This window comes from Felis catus, chromosome D1, assembly GCF_018350175.1.
Source record: "Felis catus isolate Fca126 chromosome D1, F.catus_Fca126_mat1.0, whole genome shotgun sequence".
NCBI lineage: Eukaryota > Metazoa > Chordata > Mammalia > Carnivora > Felidae > Felis > Felis catus.
The window spans coordinates 104,617,803-104,627,320 of record NC_058377.1 but is presented as its reverse complement, the minus strand read 5'-3'; the positions used below and the strand labels follow the sequence as shown (position 1 = coordinate 104,627,320).

At 43.1% G+C, this 9,518-nt stretch overlaps 1 protein-coding gene across 3 annotated transcripts in view; it reads left to right on the top strand.

Annotated features, from left to right (window-relative positions):
* Nucleotides 1–52: 52 nt before the first annotated feature.
* Nucleotides 53–9,518, top strand: part of LOC101100669 (membrane-spanning 4-domains subfamily A member 4A-like) — a 207,363-nt gene continuing 197,897 nt past the window's right edge. For all 3 annotated transcript variants that reach the window (XM_045039361.1, XM_045039362.1, XM_045039363.1), the window contains exon 1: nucleotides 53–423. The gene's annotated coding sequence lies outside the window, so the exon portion shown is untranslated. The remainder of the gene's footprint in view (nucleotides 424–9,518) is intronic.

Below are 9,518 nucleotides of genomic sequence, written 5' to 3'. Positions count from 1 at the left end.
GTACCAGACCGCAAAGAGGGCGTGGACGGTGGGGAGAGGGGCCGTGTGCGCAGACTCACTAGGGCTCTGCGGGCCACGTGGTCGGACCCGCTTGGTGTCTGGAGAAATGGCCCTTCCAAACTTCGCCTTCTGTTACTGACCCTTCCGGTGCATGTTCTATATAATGAGTGGCCAGGATGACTGATGAAAAGTCAGTCCCTCACTTTCTCTGTCCTCAAAGGAAAATTGTAGCACACGTGGCGCAAATGCATTTTAGGAGGTGTACCTGTTGAAAACGGCAGGTAGTTGGGTCGATGACTACCCTCCACCGTTTTTTTGTGTTTGTTTTTGTTTTTTGTGTTAAACGGAAGAAGCCAAGGAAGGAAATTAATGAAGAGACTATTTAGCGAGACACCGGCATGACTTTTTGATCCTCTTGCTGAGGTGAGTTTACCTTTCAGGTTACACCGGTATCAGTTTTCTGTTTGATGTGGAGAGTCGTGAAAACAATCTTTAGGAAAAGATGTGTAGAGAAGTAGAGGTAGCAGCCGGAGGATATAGAAGAGTCTGGTGTGGGAAGGTAGATGAGGAAGTCAGAGGTTGGGGGGAACCTTAAGCAAAAAATGTGATCTTAAATTAACTGACAAGTGCAGGTACTCCTATTATGCAATTAGCATGACTTACTGAGGCAGTAAAGTCACGGCAGAGCGGACATTCCTGCAGCCACAGAATGGCTTAATGTCATAAAGTCTCTTTTGTTCTAGGAAAATTTACATTGGTACTTGGGAAAATTAAAATTCAAGCTTGGGATGTAAATATCTAGTGAGTGATAATGAGCAAAGCATTCAGAAACAGATTTTTCTTTTATAAGGAAATTACCTAAAGGCCGCTAAAAAAACCCCTTTTTGCCAAAGGCAAATTACCAGTATATGTTAAAGCCACCAAGATCTTTTAGGATCATGCATAGCCTGAAAATCAGTTATAAACTCAGTAACTTTATTGTTAGCCCCACAGGTAGGTTCCTTGCATTCTGACTCTACAGTCCCCTCAATTGAAAGAAAAGAAAATATGTCCAGGCTGTTCTAATGCCTTTACGTCTTGTATTGGTCAGTGTATCACCGAGGGTGTTTGTTTTGGTGCTTTAATAAAACACCAGTTTCTAACATTAGGATTGTTGTTTTGTGCTTTACCTGTCTGAGCAGAGAGCGATCGGACAATATTAAGCATTCTATGCGCTATAGAAAGAGGAACCCGCTTGAATGTGTTATCGATATCAGGATTATGGATTTTGTAGAAATGAGAGTCAGTTTTGATGAGATGGTTCCCTATTGGAATTGGCTGCCATGATTGACTGATTGTAAGAGAAGTGATATATCTTTTCTTTTCATTTAAGAAAGGAAGTTACCTTGGATTTGAGGATTTTCTTGGACGGGGGGGCAAATATGTACTCGTCTTTATTCAGCGAATACAATACATATTCATATGTATTTGGTGTGAACATAGGCAAGAATAGATGAGTAGGTCAAACTGTGGGATGGGCAAAGTTCCTTGGTACTTCTTAATTCCTCTGATAATATCACAGATCAGTAGACCAAGTTTGCTTTTCTCAGTCCCCATAAACTGGGTTTAGAAATTGAGAATTAATTTCATTCTCGTTTTTGTCACTTGGTTCTCAAAATGCTGCATCCTTCAACAATAAAGAGGCAGTCAGTCATGGTATGACATCCAATATGACTTACTTTTTTTTTTTTTTTTTGACTTTTTAATTTTTGTCATTTAAACTATTTTTCCATGCCGGTTATATTGTTAGTTTCTCTTGAACTGGTTCCAAGGATGACAAAGACATTACGAAGGTAACAAAAATATTATGAGGAAATGTGATGAGACCACTACGCTTCTTGATATAATGTTGTTAAGATCATTGTTGGGTCTTATTACAAGTACTCCACTGGCTATAAACCTTGATAGAATATTTTGTCGAAGTTGCTGTGAGCAATTTAATTTCACTTATGTATAGGAGAAAACAGATAACTTCCTCTGGGTAAACATTAGGTTATTCTAGTAAGAAAAATGGAAATAAATCTGTATAACACTGGGGAAACTAAACAATTGAGTTTATTGTAGATATGCAATAAATATATATGTATATTTATATAAAATATAGTATTTATGTATATGGATACATATACTTGCACACATATATACTTATGTAGTAGATTTTAATTTCCATATAATTAGCATTATTACTTAAATTCAGTTCTTTAATGAGATGCTAATTAATAGCATAAAAATTATTTTGCCTTTTTTTCCTGCATTTTCTATGTCCAGACAGTATGTTATGTGCTTGACGTGTGTTTAAAGGTAAACTGAGATACATTAGAAGTTTGAGGAGTTGAAGCAAACACTGATTTGAATTGGGCAACACAAACCGAAAAAAGGAGGACTCTGTTAGCAGGAGCTAGGGGAAAGGTTTTTGTGTAGATGCGGATGCAAAGCAAGGAAGTTATGTGATTGGCTGTAGTTTAGGCAGCTGCCTTCTTTGGAAGAGCCTCGTTGGCTGTTTGTGGTTAGTTGCTCTTAAGTTTAATTTTCGGAGATTAGAGTGCATTAATTCTGGTGTTGGTTGCAGTTTGCTTATGTAGGCTGTCCAGGCATTAGAGCCACTCTGGTCTAATGGCCTCCTTGTTTAACAAGGTTGATCACATTGGTTTATCTACTTAAACTTTACCATTGTTATTATTTTAACTGGTGAGATTACTGAGGCTTAGAGAAGTTGAGGGTCTTGTTCATAGTCACATAGCTTATAAAATGTGCAAGTTTGCCGTCCTAACTCTAGCAGTCTAGTTCCAGAATCTGTGCCCCTTCGCGTTCTCAGGCCTGCTTCTGGAAGAGCTCTGCCTGAGGCCTGTCACGGAATTGTGCAAGGAATACTGTTGGTGGAATCATAAGGCCTAGGGATGGTTCTCAGCTCTGGTTCTGACAGCTCGTACTCCCTTGTACTGGTCTTTGACTTTGTTTTCTCCCTTGTAAAGTTAGGGTCTCATGTCTTAACGTCCCTGACATTAAGCTTTTGATTGCTAGTGCATCCGTTTCAAGGATATTCCTCTCAAAGAAACAATTGCCAGCTGCATGACACAGCTACTAGCGAAACAACTGGAGAAGAAACAGGCCGCTTTACTTATGATTTCCTTTGAGAAAGCTCTGGTTAACATGGATTACTAACTGCTTGAATGACCCCACTTTTCTTTCCCTTCCTGTGCCCTCATTCCTGATCTTACGTTTTTTTAATGTTTATTTATTTTTGTAATTTTTTAAAATGTTTATTTATTTTTGAGAGAGAGACAGAACGTGAGCAAGGGAGGGACAGAAAGAGAGGGAGGCACAGAATCCGAAACAGGCTCCAGGCTGTGAGCTGTCAGCACAGAGCCTGACGCGGGGCTCGAACTCACGAACCATGAGGTCATGACCTGAGCTGAAGTCGGCCACTTAAACTACTGAGCCACCCAGGTACCCTTAACGTTTATTTTTGAGAGAGAAAAAGAGTGCTTGTGCGCGTGGGCGAGAGGGGGAGGGGCAGAGAGAGAGGGGGCAGAGGATTCAAAGTGGGCTCTGTGCTGATAGCATCGGAGCCTGATGTGGGGCTCGAACCTACAAACCTTGAGATCCTGACCTGAGCTGAAGTTGGAGGCTCAATGGACTGAGCCACCCAGGTGCCTATCCTGCTCTTAATGTTTAAATTCACCTGTAAAGGGGCTCCTGGATGGCTCAGTTGGTTGAGCCTTTGACTCTTCATTTTGGCTGAGGTCATGATCTCATGGTTCGAGGGTTTGAGCCCCACATTGGGCTCTGTGCTGAGAGCGTGGAGCCTGCTTGGGATTCTCTGTCTCTCTCTGCCCCTCCCCTGCTCGCACTCTCTCTGTCTTTCTCAATAAATGAATAAATGAATAAATGCACCCATAAAGAGCGAACCCCAGAAACTATAGATATTCCACCCTCAACCCTAATAAAGGCAGAACCCCATGTTTGTGCTTTCTTTCTCCTTTTCTCCCTCCCTCCCTGTGAACTTGCTACCTGGCCCTTAGGGCATGCTATCTACCCTCCAGGACTTGTGAGTAGTAAATCTTGTTCTTTGGAGTTTCCTGATGGTTGCTGCCGAGGTGCAACCTGCATTTACAGTAAGGACCACAAGGACTGTGCCAGTCCTGCCACAGCATTGGCTTCAGGAGGGGACATGTCTGTGGGGACTGCCACGAGCGGTAGGGCCCAGGCGAGGGCCGCAGACATTCAGGTCGATAGCATCACTATCAGGAGGCCGCGACCAACAGAACTAGACATTGCAGCTGGCATTCAATGACTATATGAAGTGGCCTTTGGCCTAAAAGTTTGTACCAGATTATATGTGTTGCTAAATACTTGGGGGCATGGCAGGAGTTGGAAAACACAGCCACATCGTGAGTGAGGTGTAAGCTGGGTAGATACCGGGGTAGAGAAGGAGACTGATGCAGCTCGCTGAGTACTGGTGAGCTGCTAGAATTGAGTAAAGGGCTGTCTGTTTTTATTTATTATTATTATTATTATTATTATTATTATTTGGTGTTTTTATTTATTTTTGATGGCTGTCCGTTTTTAGAGTGAAGTCAGGGAACTGGGGAGCAGAGAAGAGGTGGGCTTGGGGAGAAGAGGGAATACTTCAAAAATATAAATTGCCTTGTAGAGAATAGTCTGGGGGAGAGGAAGGCTCTGTTTGTTTTAATTGCAAAATGAAGGGAGAAAGGCAGAAATGAGCCAGTTTTAGGAAAATGCTAATGTCTGAGTCCTCTCCAGCCTGTGGGAATTAGGACACACTGGTGGTGTGGCCACATCCGCCCGCCTTGCCCCCCTATCCGCTCAAGCACACCTCAGTTCTCTGCAGATCCCCACTTCCACAGTACTTTTGGGAGTCCCCAGAGTTTGCACCCTGTTGTGAGCACAGCAGCCACTTTCCTTCAGGGCTTGCAGGTGCCTTTTGTTTGTCTGTTTTTTAAAAAACAATTTTTTTTAATGTTTATTTATTTTTGACAGAGAGAGAGAGAGAGAGAGAGAGAGAGAGAGAGAGAGAGAGACAGAGCATGAGCGGGGGAGGGGCAGAGAGAGAGGGAGCTGCAGAATCTGACGCAGGCTCCAGGCAGGCTCTGTGCTGTCAGCACGGAGCCCAACGCAGGGCTCGAACCCACAGACCATGAGATCATGACCTGAGCTGAAGTCGGATGCTCAACCGACTGAGCCACCCAGGCGCCCCATTGCAGGGGCCTTTTGTGAGGAGGTGGCTCTGCCCCAGGTGCTGTCCCCTGCTGCTTCCCAAGCTCTAGAGCCTGGGGGGGCCCAGCAGCCTTGCATTGTCTTCAGTCCTCTTCACAGAGCAGGAGCCTGGATATCGTCCATGTGCAAATGAGAACACAGCTTTCCCCATGGAGCTCAATCCCGGTCATGGTCACGGTCATGGAGGCCAGGCTGGCAGCTGGACTCCGCTTCCTGCTCTTCGAGCTCCAGCTTCAGATACTTGAGCTCAAAACTTCCTGTAGGATCTTTCCCCCGATTCGAACCGCTTCTCCAAATAGATGCCTGGGGATCCTGGGCATCTCCCTCCTTGTCATCCAGGTTTAGGATAGCTTCATCTGCTCCATGGGAGTAGGGGACAGTTGTGACCGGTTGAATTTTAGAGGGATGTAACAAATGCAAAACACACTGTGGAGAAAAGAGCTTTCGGAATTGTTGTGTAGGCCTTGAATGAATCAATGATACGTACGTATCCGTGATGTATGTGTGGATTCTGGAAGGAGGACTCTGAACCCATGTATCTCATGCTGAGATCTTGACCTTCTTGAAGTCTTAGAATTTAGAATTGGTAGACACCCTGGAGCCCTAGAGATCTAATCATAACCTGTGTTGTTCTGAGGCGGGAAGACAATAAATATATGGTACATGTGGGTTCTCCTCGTGTAGCTTCACTTACGTTTCTTGAGTGAAGTCTTGTACTCAAACCCAGCATTTTTTCCTTGCACATGAAAAAAGCCTGTATATACTGGCATTTAGATAAGGCCTGCTCTACCCCATTTTATATTACCCCAAATACAAGGTATATAAAACCTTAACTTTGTGTAATAGCCTAGAACAGTGTTTGGTCACAAAGTAGTAATATGTTTTTTTGAGCAAATGAATGAAGAAATGAATATGTTTTTAGATGATCCAGAACGAACATGATGACCCATAGATCATCCTGGATCCATCCAGCATGATCTATAAGGCCTTCCAATAGTGATTTAGTATTAGTAATAGGCATATGACTTCTATGCTAGGGTATAATATTTCTACTCCAGTCACTTTCCCAGGTCTCAGATCACAGTTACATTTTTAGAAACCTGAGGCAATTTAAAACTTAAAGTTAAACTTACTGATATGATTTTCCATAGGAAGTCTAACACTTAGAGGGTATAGGAATCCAAGAACAGAAGCTTTGTTTTTCTCAAGCGCACAGAACAGTACCCTCTACAGAGTAGGCACTCACTAGCTATATGATGAGTGAATGAATGCTTGAATGCTTTCCCCAATTGCATAAAAAAAACATGTTTGCTTTATTTAAAAGGAATCTACTACATAAGAATGTTATGCTTACAGCATTGTTAAAATTGCAGAAGTAGGCAGTCTTTTTTTTTTTTTTATATTTACACTACCCAAGGCCTCAACTTAAAATACAAATTTTAGATGGTTGAAACCCGTATCTGTTAGCGTCTTTTGAGTATCCAGCCAAAAGAAGAATCAGAGGGGGCAGATCAATTGGCATGCTAGATATTGAGTTAAGAGACTCTTAGGTGTGATTAAAAGGTACCAGGGCAACTTTCAGGAAGCAAGTGATGACCGTACTTATTATATTACTAAACTCCTTCTCTCCCATCGGAGTCAGGTGGTTCCTTCAACATGGACTAGAAGTTTACTATAGAGAAACATTGTTTGTTTGTTTGTTTTGGAGCTACAAATCTCCCATTCTACCCCAGACCATAAGAAGAGTGGGAATAGGGGTTAGGAACACTGTGTGGACTTGGGAGCCAGACTGCCTGGGTTCAGGTTCATGCTCCCATCTTGCCAACTGCATGTCTTTTTTTTTTTTTTTTTTCAACATTTATTTATTTTTGGGACAGAGAGAGACAGAGCATGAACGGGGGAGGGGCAGAGACAGAGCATGAACGGGGGAGGGGCATGAACGGGGGAGGGGCAGAGAGGGGGAGGGTCAGAGAGACACAGAATCGGAGACAGGCTCCAGGCTCTGAGCCCTCAGCCCAGAGCCTGACGCGGGGCTCGAACTCCCGGACCACGAGATCGTGACCTGGCTGAAGTCGGATGCTTAACCGACTGCGCCACCCAGGTGCCCCGCCAACTGCATGTCTTAATGGCAAGTTTTTAATCTCTCTGCTGTGGTTTTCTCATCTGAAAATGATACTTATTTAAAAAAAATTTTTTTTTTAATATTTATTTCTTTTTTAGAGAGAGAGAGAGAGAGAGACAGAGTATGAGCGGGGGAGGGACAGAGAGAGAGGGAGACATAGAATCCAAAGCAGGCTCCAGGCTCTGAGCTGTCATCACAGAGCCTGATGTGGGGCTCGAACTCATGAGCCATGTGATCATGACCTGAACCAAAGTCGGATGCTTAACTGACTGAGCCACCCAGGTCCCCCCAGAAAATGATGCTGATTATAGTACCTATTTCACAGGGGTGTTGTGAGCATTAAACGTATTAATTTTTCCTAAGTGTTTGGGATGTGCCTGGCACATAGAGTGGTCTAAATATTAGTTATTATCATTATTACTGCTACTAAAGTAAAGTGAGAAAAAGAATATGGAAATTTATTTGATGGAAATTTATTTCAAAAATCAGCTTTGCTAGACATGCTTCTCTTCCCTAAAGCAAGTCTTACTTTTTAAGTTGTTTATCTAGATTTACAGTATGCTACCCCTCCAGGCATTTTGGGTGCTATTTAGTGCCCTCCGACCATGGGGTGCGTGTCTTTATTTTCATTTAGCTGCTGAGCTTCATGGTGAAGGGCACAGCATTCCTGATTACCCAAAATGCTAAATAGTGGGGACCCAAGCAGACCAGGAAATTTGGAACTGTGTAATAGTCACCTGACATAATACATCTGCTTTCCCAGATGCAAAAATTCCATTCTTCTCATCTGCCTCTTCCTTGATTTCAATTTCTCTGCCTCCTCTTTCCCTATATATTTTGTCCCATTTGGCTTTTAATTTTTTTTCTTTTTCATTTTATTTATTTTTAGAGAGAGAGAGAGAGAGCACAAGCAGGAGAGAGGGGCGGTGTGAGGGAGAAAGAATCTCAGCCAGGCTCCATGCTGAGCATGGAACCTGACTTGGGGCTCGATCCCACAGTGCTGGGATCATGACCTGAGCCGAAATCGAGTCGGACGCTTAACTGACTGAGCCACCCAGGTGCCCCTGTCCCACTTGGCTTTTAAAAATAATTCAGAAACTTCAAAAATGGGTAATACTTTGCTGTTTCCAAACTGCTTTCACATAATGTTACCTTATTTGATCTTTACAACATCTCTACTGGAGAAAGGCAGATAACAATTTTTGATCAATCTATCTGTCCTTTTTTTTTCTTCCCCTCTTAACCTAGTTTAGATTTCATAATCCATCATTTCAGTAATACTTTTGTCAGTGTCTCATGCTTTTCTGCCCCTTTGGTATTTTGTCATCCTGTCTTGCAAAACCCTAATCCTGGATGAAACCAAATAGGCACTTTATCTAGATTCGCATCTGAGCAGCCCAAGCCGTGCTGAAGCAGTCAGTTTGTGTTATAAATTTGTGAGCATCGCTTCAAACGTGCCTTCAGTGTAGTCTGGCAGTCCTCTTCTGTTTCTCTGATCAGTTTATCCTCTAGTTCCATGACTTTTCCAACATTACCCTTTCTGTTCAATATTCTGATTCTACACATGGCCCCGACCTTGGGGGTCACCTCACTTCCGCTTAGTTTTTAAAAATTTTTTTAAATTTACTTTTGAGGGAGAGAAAGAGAGAAAGACCACAAGCAGGGGAGGGGCAGAGAGAGAGAGAGAGAGAGGGAGACACAGAATCCAAAGCAGGCTCCAGGCTCTGAGCTGTCAGCACAGAGCCTGATGCAGGGCTTGAACCCGTGAACTGCAAGATCATGACCTGAGCCAAAGTCAAGATCTTGGAAGCTTAACCAACTGAGCCACGCAGGCTCCCCCTCACTTCTGCTTTGACAGGGATGACACAAGGCATCGTAATGGGGTTTCCTACATCCTGGGTACTATTCCTGCAAACCTGTTGATATCTGCAACAATGACATCTTCTTTTCTTTGTGTTATGTGACTAAACCACCCTTCTGCATCACTTGGGCCATGCCTTCCATATACACTTTGGTTTCTTGATGCTTATACTACAGTCATCCCTTTTCTCTAATATTAAACAGCTCTGTGTCTTAGCCGGATTGTTCCCCTTGGCTTTTAAACATGCCCAGGGTTTTC